An 11390-nucleotide genomic window follows, 5' to 3' on the forward strand; every position below is an offset into this window, starting at 1 on the left:
TACAAATAACTTCAACTACTAAGAACGGCGATGCACCACCACGCATAGAATCAGAAAAAAAACTCCCCTTTCCTGCCGGAGGATAGAACCTCCTGATTCTGTTTTTTTTTTTGGCAGAGTCGAATTCCACTTTTTGGTGTACTGATTTCGGTTAGAATAACACTGGACAATGACCGCAATGCATCATGGGAGTAAACCAAAATTGGGCGTGAAACATAGCTCCCGCCAAAACACAAGAAATTGTTATAAGTCTTTTGCCAAGTCAAGCCCGCCAAACAAAACATGCTCCATGGCATTCATCTATTTATCAAAGTCCGCTGAAGGACGATTTTGGCCTTGGCAAAAAAACAGAGAATCGTTTCCAAAGCTCCAACACTTCTGTCAGTCCGTCGCCATATTGTAACATTCAAGAAAGACAGAAGGCCTGCGTATCAAGTTTCTTTTTGATAACGCGGATTTGAAATATCGTGGGACTTAATGATGTCCTAAGTACTTTGTCACGATTCTCTCTTCCAACTGGCAAGCTCGGAGCCTGCAAGTAAGGTAAGCACAATTTAGATGTTAGCGGGAAAAACGGTTTAACCCGCTACGATCGAAATATCGGGCGACTGAGCTAACAGCTGTGAAAAAACCGAACACAGGGAGCTCGAAGAAGGGCTGCTCGGCAAGAGGGGTAGCGTTACATATCTATAATTCCCTTTTTTCTTATTCACAACGAATACAAACACGACAATTCTCATAATGTGTCATATTAAACAGGGATGCATCACAAAAAAAACATCACTGAAAAATAGCTTTTTATACATGTAAAATTTCTTTCAATTCTGGATTAATAAACTTTATCAACTATTGTTGATAATACAGTAGCAGCTATTGTTTCAATTACAATCCAGTGATGCACTAGTCAATAGAAACATCACCCCAGTGGTCCTGAGGGTGATTATACTTTCACCCACTACAAAACAAAGAAAAGCCCCCACCCCCTTGGTACAAAACTGAAGTCAAATGCCCCTACCCCTCAAACTATAGAGAGGACAAATACCTGACGTCAAATCCTTTGAAATAACTCTTAATTCTTCAAAGCGCCAGTACACTTCAGTGAGTTTATTTCTAATAATTACTATAAATATACCTATATACTATAAAGACAACAGTTATCAAAACAATAATAACAATATAATTTCCAATATTACTTATAATTCATATTTCTTTATTTCGCTATAAAGCTATGAAGCTTGCCACAAGCTCATACATTGCAATTGCTTGCTACATGACTATTGCAAAGTACATTTGTGAAGTTATTCATTTGTCCCCATGGTAGGGAAAAGTAAAAAAATTGTCAATTCACCCAACCCCTCCAGACAGATTCTTGTTCAAAATTGTTCTAAACCTTCACATTAACCCCACACTTCCCCGAGACCATGGGGGTGGGGGTTTCAAATGACAAGTGCATAAAATTAAGTATTAGGGAGAGGGAAGGAGAGAGGGGCACCACCCATCCTTCTCTGTCTACCTTGGATCTGCCAATGATATGTGCCAATGATGATATATTATTATTCCATATTCAATTGCCATTCAAATCAGACACATACCCAAACACACAACCAACCCACACAACACACTCACAATTTTGTAATATGGAAAGTGTATTATAGTTACATCAATGAAAACAATTTAAAATAACCTGAAGTAACTCTTACTGGATCTCTGCGGTCTTTATTAGAATTCAAGTATTTCTACACTTCAAAACAACTGAAAAACAATTGTAATTGTAGGGTTTAAAGGAATTCCCTTGACATATTGACCTTAGAACATATTACGTCACACTCAGATCCATTTAGTACTCTTTCAAAACTAACAATGAAAAACGCACACTTCGAAAAAATTCATTCTGGGAGGTTGTGCAACTTATACTTATACCAGTGCTTATATAAAGTATATATACATGGTTAATGATTAATAAATACCCTAACAACTGGGCAACCACTCATGTACAGTGTATGAACTAGAAGGATAAGTATAACCAATGCAATAATACCATCAGCCATTCATATGATAATAGCTTCTATGGAAAAAAAACTACTATACATGAGGAATATATCACTATACTATACTTAAAAAATAGGTACGCAAAGCGTACTTGGACATGCAGAATGGACTCAGACATAGAAGTTGGATGATAAAAAGTGAATTATCTGGAAGCATTTCGGAAAAAAAATACCCACTCCAAAGTTATAATGCATGAAGCAAAGCTCATGTATCAATGCTACGCCGAGGGTAGGGACAACATATTTGTCAATAAGAAATTCTCCACCTCAGCCCGGGAGAGCACTCGACAAGAGTTAAAATTAAATTAGCTAAATTTCTCTCAAAAGGATAATTTGTGTAACAGAATTGATTAGATTTAAGTAATATAAATCAATTTTTGATAAACGTCTTTTTAATAGTAAACTAGACCCTGCGCGCAGGGTTGACTGGGATACCTGAGATCTGCAACTTGTTTGTGTGACATGTATGACAAAGATTTTACTGCCTACTTTGGATATAATAAAAAATATATATAATCTTGTTTTTTATTGTAAATGCCATATCACAACACTGATTGGGGCAAGAAAGGTAAGAGCATTATCTCTTCAGGTGTGGGATGGACTTGAGGTGTGCTCCAGGAAAGTAGACAGGGCTGATTGTCCTATCTTGCAATACTATCCCCATATCAGAGGTAGCACCAAAATAACATTAAGGAAAGCTGAGAATGTGTTTTAAAATTGTTATTTCTTAAACATTTCTTTGGTTCACTGCCCTCAATGTGCTATCACTTAGGGGTAAATTTATTTTAAAACCCAAAGTAAGTCCTATTGTATTAACAATATAATTTTATTGAAATGTATTATATTATTTATGTAAGTTACAAGTAAACAACAATATTTATTTATTTTGAATTCAAATGAGAGGGCTATAGAATATCCAGACTTGATTGAAATTTATAAAGCATAAACATATTTACAAGATCAACAACACTACAAAAATATTACAAATCTCAAGATTTTATTGAAATGTTCCATAAAAACAAAATGACATTCAATGAGGGATAAAGGTATTTCAGGGAAATTAAAAAACTTAAGCTTATCTAAAGGAAGCACCAAAGTACCAAAATAATTTTCATAGATTTACACTTACATGACTTACAACACCTATGCTGTACTTTATTAAAATCGACATGGTTAAAATGATGAGATTCAATGAGAGAGATCAAGATATTTTATAGTAAGAAAATAAAATTCATCTTAGGGTAGCCGGTCAAGTGTCCAATGTAAAGTAGATTAATAGACAAAGCGATTTGTAGGAGACGATTTTCATCAATTGTTTCAAACTACTTCCACTTCAAAATAGATTAAGCAATCAAGGTAAATACCTCGAGTCCATTCATGAGTGTCCAGAGCACATTTAGTTACGTCTTGAAAGTAAGCTGTATGAGTCAAAAGCAGGCAGCACTTAAAGGGGCCGTATGACGCCTTCTCGCTACAATTATTAGAAAGAGCATCGTTTGATATACTCTTGGTGAAAAAAATAGCTCAAAACTCCAACAGGAAAGGTGTAAAAAGTGACAATAAAGCCCGTATAAAACGTTCGAAAATCGGCGGCCATTGCTTGAGCTAGCTGGATTTGGAGAACACTTATGACGTCACTTGTCACCAACAAGTCGGCTCATTACATTCAGAACCCTTGGCAAATAGACGTGTATACTTGGTGTCTGACCTCCAAACATCAATATGGAGCGGTTATGGGAAGAAAGGCGGGCCTGTTTTTAAATTTGATTACCTGACCGAGATCCAGAAGAAACCTTTCGCATTCTAAACCCCTGGAAGCCGAAGAAAACTGCCTTGAATTACGAGCGTCAGCTATAAGAAGCGATCGTCTGCCTACCACGTGCGTAAATTCAACACGAAAGGAATCAACAAGTCCACCTCTACAAGGTGAGTATTCTATCGGATCCATGCTGCATTTGAATCAATGGTGCTATTTAAAACAAAGAACTCAATTCTAGTTCTTGCTCTTTGTTCAATTATTTAACGAGCGTCACAAAACAAAGATAAGTAACCGTACAACACACAACAAGAAGAGATGACTCGATTAACAAAATGGCGGCAGACTCCTCTACACTAACCATGACAAATTTTCCAAAAATATTATATCATTTTAATCCAAAAAACTATAGAATAAGAATAAGTGGAATTAATAGCTCTATGGTTGAGAGAACGATTGATTATTATGGAATAGACCATAGCTAGGATGGCTTGGATATGCGCGAATTTTGATCGAGTGAGAATTGTTTTGTTATTGTGAATTACAAATGTTTTTTTACCGCACGCGTTATTGATAAATTTCTTCTACTTATTATTTGTTCATCAATACTGCTATTTAAGCCTTCAAAGTGGGAGTCTCTATATAGAGTTTTTGGTTTAGATTCTACTAGGTTAGGTATGAGTTATACACCATAAAAGTTAAACTTATAAGTAACTTAAATAAGCTTAATGTACTAACTAAACAGCTCACTGCATTTGTACTAATAGTCGCACTTATAATTTTTATTTAAGTTAGTTCTCTATTTCTCTATCTCTATTTTGGAGTGCACTTGAGTGGTTTTCTATAAAGGGAAATAAGAATTGACCATTACACTCTTGAAAAAACATTCTCGTCAATGTGACACCTTGAACTTTGACAGCCTTTTTCACACCAAGTTTTAGTATTTTGTTAACTTTCACACTGCATATTTAATATTATTGAATGAGTGCTTGCTTGATCCATTTGGAGGGGCCAATACAATTCATAATTACATCGCAGTAAAATTTGACATATTTTTAATCTTATTAAAAAAAAAATCTAGAGACACCAAAATCCCCTCTAAAACTACCCCTATCAGTCAACAGAAAAAGGTGTTAAATGCTGGCTCCGCTTTTAGGCAGCGTCTAAATCTATATATTATAACTAAACTTACTGAATATTTGAATCCACAAAGCTGCTTTGTCATGATGTTCGTCATGAATGAATTCTTTCAAGTCCAGCTATTTCTTTTGTTCTAAATTTAGATGAAGCAAGGCTAGTGTAGTTTTAGGACAAGTGCAAGAAATCGAAAACAACCAATTTTTCAATTATAGTAAAGTATTGCAGAGCTGTACTTTCACTTTCGGGCTTTCATTTCAAAGGGGTGCCTTTCAAAATCGAAATGGCGCGCACTCGTAAAAAGGCGCTGTACAAACATGAAGGAAACAACTAACTTTTTCCCGTAAAGTTTTTATTTTTTTCTTACCGGACATTGCACTTTTCTTCATATTGTGTCAAACAACTGAGATATACATTATTTAAGTTCCCATCGTTCTTCTGAGCTCGTAAGATCGTATTTTTAACTCTCCATCATGCAGTTTGTTTTGGGTTATTCCCAAAGTCAAGACGGTTGTTACTTGGCTTTAGTCTTTCTGTTTCAGGGCTTTCTCCTTTGTACTTTGTAATCTTTGTTTATCGAGGGTAGCATATTTAACCGAATATACAGTTTTCTAACATATGGCCCTCGGTTAGTAAGCACTGTCACTGGGGGTGGTCACTGCCAGAGGGTTTATTGCGTCCCCAGTGGTTCTTTTACGTCCCTTCGGTTCAGGTTAGTATAGTGCAGCTTGAAGAGACGGGACCTCCGGTTTAGTGTCCTTATCCGAGAAGACTGGAAACACGGGAGAATAACTTCAACTCACTTGTGACAAATTCGATTCAAGGCATGAACCCCGAAAAATCTCCAGTTTGAGCCAGGATTCGAACCTGGGCCACAGCCGTGAGAGGCCGACGCGCTAACACACTAGGCCACCCGTGCTTCCACTTTTTAGCTTGGTTATTCAACGTTTCAGCACGACAGACCTCTAGCCTATCTAATTTTGGGGTACTTTCATTGAGTAAATCGTATTGCGCTGAATTCTCTGGCTAAATCCTCATCCCACTCTCTGTGCATGCTGTGATTTTTTTGCGACTCAGAGCGAGGCATCCCATCCCATAGCTTGATTTTAGGGACAAGTGACATCACAGCGTTCGATCGTTCGATTCCAACTGAATAACGGCGGCCAAAAATCGCTGTATTTCAGGTTTAAACAAAACATACTTCAACTCGATATTTCACTTGGAGCGTTTCGAACCTGATAGTTGAACGCTTAATCTTTACTTTCCGCGCGAGAGGACGTTTTTTTAAGAACCTCGTCATACGGCCCCTTTAACTTAATTCTTATCTTGAGCCGCGTGTCTCGCACTCGGGTCGCAAATGTAAACACGAGTAAATACAGCGAAATCAATCCAAGCTGAGATGATTTTACAAAATAACTTGGTAGAAATTGAGGCTATGGTTAAATATGCAGTTAATTAATCGCGAATAGGGCCTTCAACTGCACAAATGACATGAGCTGGAATCTCAAATTCAAGATGGCGGCCATGACACAGTTTTAAATTATCCAAAAGTTTTTGGTAACTAGCAGTTGCGATGACGTAGGACAGTAGGCTAGATACTTCGTGTAAGAAAAAGGCTTCAGTAAGGTCGTAATCAATACACTAAAGAAAGAAGTATCGCCTGTGGCGTTAGAGTTCTTGGGAATTGCATTGTGCAAATCGCGAGACGACAGAAAAACAGTTGCATTTTATGACTGGGCTACCACAGGTATTCCAGTAAAGATTAGCTTGCTTCCTGTAAATACATGAAAAAGAAAATAGTATTTAGTACTAAAATAGTATAATTTAGTACTTATTTAGTGATTATTTAGAAATATTTGGGGTGTGAAGCAGATGTAAGTTTCGAGGCATGATCAAACTAGTTTAAGCTTCACGCCTTAGCTGTTTATCTTTAAATTGTACTAAATTGTACTATTTAGTAAAAAATAGTATTAATTTTTTTAAAGGATTAACAGGAAGACTCTAATTACATTACATTACATTACATGTTTTACTTTGTTTGGCATTTTCACAAACTTGGAAGTAGTTTGATTCATGAGTAACAATAACCAAACGGTTTGGTACTTTTTACATTTTTTCCAGTAAATAAGACACTTCAAATGTTTCTTTTGGTCTTTTGGAGACATGAGTGAAAATAAGAAGACTATAAACACCAGTACCCTGGTCCCAGGGTGAAGATTCTGCGTTCTTGAACAGAGTTTACAGCCTTTTTTCAGTATTTCAGTGGTACTGTGTATTGTCTTATTTTGCTCTATTCTTGTCATTTGAAAATTAGTCTTATCACTCAATTTTGCTAGTCCAAAAGGCGGAGCTAAGGGCCTCCTATGATCAGATGACTGCACGTTTTCGCTGCCAGTGTGATTAGTTCTGGTTCAAGATGTTGCTAAATGAGGTGCTAAATTCACTGACCCAATGATAGGAGACCTCAAAGTTGATTTATAGAACTATGACTGGTATGGCATGACAAAAGGGTGTAGACTCAGAAAAACACAAATCAAGAGTAGAATCACTGAGGCGATATGAACTACCACTGAAATACTGAAAGAAGACTGTAAACACAGAATATTCACCATGGGACCTGCATTCGAACATTAGTTCAATCAATGTCTTTCGCAGACTCTAGTCATCCAACAACTTAAACGGCTGTGACCATTTGAACATATTCCAGTCAATGTTTCTTTTGGTCTTTTGCAGTCATAATAATTGACAGTAAATGTATTTAGCCAAAGGAAACTTGATGATGAGTAAGAATAACTTATACGGTTGTGACCATTCCAACATAAGTTCAGTCAATAAGACTTTTGCATATGATAAAGTTCACTTTGGTTCAATTGAAGAAATTCTGTTGTTTCTGGTGTATTTTGATGTTATCCAGAAACAACAGTTTTTCAGTGATATTATATGTGTCAATGTCATTTGGATTGTATGGATTAATCAAACGCTGCAGGACATCATCTCGCAGTGTCAAGTAGATCCTGTTGCCAGCTGCAGTAACTACAGTGAGACTTCTTTCTTTGTAGCACAGCTGGAGGAGCGCATCTTGTGATGGCAATGCTCGCAGGTTACTATTTGACCAGGAGTTTGAATGATTCGTCTGGCACAATGGCTTCATACTTTGAAATTCTCAATCTTTTCTATGCTGCTGATGTTTTCAACTTCCACTGTGGTATCCTCTTGAGGATCTGGAATTTCTTGGAGCTTAATATTCTTCAATTAGGCATCCTCCGCAACACGGATAAGAGAATTTGTAGTTGTTGTAAGCTTTCTTACTCCATTCCAGTACCGGATGCTAAGGTTGGAGAACTTGTAGATGCTTCCTTCCCTTACCAATGCAATAGCATCATTCCAGATGTAAAGAATGATTTGTCCAGTGTTGTCGGCAATCTGGCATTCATGATTTCCCTTGTCCAACAATTTTTGTCTCACCCAATTGCAGGACTTTTGCGATTGAGGAAATGTTGTCTTCAGGAGAGTTATCAAGGTTAGCTAAATTCACCATTGTTGGTGTATTAACTTCGAAAAACTGAAAGGAACATTCCAGGCATTTGGTGTTTCAACATGGGTTATGTCATTAACCACTATTCTTTAGTTGTCTGCTGCTTTAGTGGATCTGGTAATTTTCACTGGTGTTCTTGTGGTTTCTTGTCATATAGGATTTTGCGCTTGGAAGAGAAATAGCAAAGTGCAGATTGTGTTGACTTTTCTCCTTGAATTATGAATGTACCATAGTTTCTTTTTCTGGGGAATAATTCTGTACATATCCTACTAAACTCTGAATTCAGTTACTGGTTCCATTTGATGATTGAGTAGTTACGGTTGCAGTAACCCCACTTTTGGCTGTACTAACTGGAGGTGTATTGGAGGATGGAGTAGTTACGGTTTCAGTAACCCTACTTTTTGCTTTATTAACTGCAGGTGTAGTGGAGGATGGAGTAGTTACAGTTTCAGCAGGGCTTCTGGAATTACGCGCTTGTGCGGAAGCGCTTAATTTGGCTTTCTCCGCGTAATCCCGCGTAATTTGGCTAAATTTTAAAAGACAAACATTTAAGTGCACAGCTGATGTGTTCTTTAAGGATTCTTACCTCTATTTCTCGTAAAAAAAGACAGATATTCTTCGTAAGAGTGCGATATTTCGAACTGAATTTCGAAAACAAATAAAATGACTAGGCAATCTTTGCTAAACCGCGAAAACCTAGGACTAATAATAAAATACCTTTTTTAATTGGCTGGTGGCTAGGAGCCAATGAAAACTCGCCTAACATATTTTCGCGCAAAAAAATAAACCTTTTCCAGTTATTTCGTGCTTTCCTTCGGTACAAAATGTAGTTTGGGCGTAACAGTTGATGTTTCTTGTAATTTAGCGCTAATTTAGTAAAGAATCCTGCAAAATTTTTATTTTTATAGAAAAATGTATTGCAGAATCCCGCGTAATTTAGCGCGTAATGATCGATTTTCCGCGTAATTTAGCAAAGAATCCCGCGTAATTTTGCGTTTTTTTCCGCGTAATTCCAGAAGCCCTGTTTCAGGGCGTGAGGCACTAGTTTAGGCTGTTTTCTTGCTATTCTTCTTGTTGGATGACATGGCAACAGCTGAGAAAAATGGGAAAGAATTATACTTGTTATCAAAGTATTGTTTACGAAGGTCTTATAGAAAGAGATGGAATTAATTTACTGGAATAGAGCGGATCTCGTATGACTATGAAAATTGCCTTACCGCGCTGCGTCTGTGACTGTGCCGCGACTACGACACTTTATTGGCTTTTTCTGTATTTGTAGATGGCCATGTTTCGCGCCGTGTCCGTGACCGTGCCGCACTGGTGGTGGCACTTTTCACAGTCATGCGAAATCCGCTCTTTGTTTAGTTATGGTACTTACCTGTTGCATACCATATTTGGGGAAAATATGGATTAAATTGATAATAAACTGTAATTTCATTTTGTGCAAATTGTGGTGCTAATATATTGCTTAAAGAAATGCATGACACATTCTGTACAGGGAGGATAATTATCGAATTTCATGCTTATTAACTGCTAAGTATATTGCCTTGTGATAACTATAATATGTTTCTGCAACACCTGTGGTTGTTGCCTGTAGAGGTAAATTGCTACAAATGTGGTCTGTGATTGTTCTTTTATCAGTTGTATATTCATGTATGTGAATGTTGATGATAAGTTGTATATTCATGTATGTGAATGTTGATGATAAATTGATTGTTCAAACATCATTTCTAGTGTATTTTGAGACTGTAAAGGCTGTAACAAGTTCATATTAAAATCACCCAACACTATTGCATATTTTGATTGTTCCAGCAATGCAATGAGTTCTGAAACAGCCAAATACAAGTTCTGAAAAGTTACTCTGGGAGATTTGAAAACGCCTGCAATAGTTAGATTGTTATAATCATTCAGCTTAGCAATAACGATTTCAACACCATGTAGGCTATTTTTCTTTGGATAACCCAAAGCAAATATTTCTCGACTATAGATTGCCATACCATAGCTAGGTCTTATTCCTGGTTTCGTAGTATCGTCACTCCTAAAAAGGGAAAAGTTTTCTATTTGATATAATAAATCATTATCCCAAGATGCGAATCTAGTTTTGCAAACAATGTTACAGTCAGAGGCTAGCAAAATATAATCACTTTTGAAGTCTTCAAAGTGATAGTGCAATGACTGTGTATTGAGAAAAGTGAGTTTCAATTTGTCATCACCAATGTTATAAATAATATTCAAACAAAGTGAAAGGGATGCCTCATGTCTTAGACGATACATTTCACTTTTAACTCTGGGGTTTATCAAATTCAAATTTCATTGAAATTTCGTATGTTAAGTCCTTCTTTGAAGTTACCCTGCTGAACCCTACATAATGAATATGTGGTATTGCCCATGTACATTCGAAATCTACAAATACTTTCGTCTCTGTGTCACCTTGAGATCTGTGAATGGTTTTACCAGCTGCTGGTCGTAAGGGAAATTGTTTTCTAACAAAAGAAACAGTTTTATTTCTGCCCACATTAAATTGTATTGTAATTGGTTTAATTGGAGTCCATTCCTGATGAATATCAGGTGGGTACAGTTGCCTGTTTTCATATCTTGTTTTTGTACCAATAAAAGTCTGATCAAATTTAACCTAGACAATACCATTTGAATGTGGTGGGCCATACAGGACGACTTTTTTAATCACGTTACTGGCTCCATTGGTTAGGCCATCATCAAGGCGGACATTAAGTGCAATTTCAGTTCTTTCGCCCTCTGCAAGACTGAGGTGCGCAACTGTTTTGTTCTCTTAGGGTCATCTTCAGGTACCTGCTTTAGTATCTGCTGTTTGAGCTTTTCTGTGTGGGCAACCATCACATTGTCTATGGCATTGATAACAAATTTTAGTCCTGAAGCTTTATTGTGCATGAATAAA

This window comes from Nematostella vectensis, chromosome 15 (genome assembly GCF_932526225.1).
Source record: "Nematostella vectensis chromosome 15, jaNemVect1.1, whole genome shotgun sequence".
NCBI classification, from domain to species: domain Eukaryota; kingdom Metazoa; phylum Cnidaria; class Anthozoa; order Actiniaria; family Edwardsiidae; genus Nematostella; species Nematostella vectensis.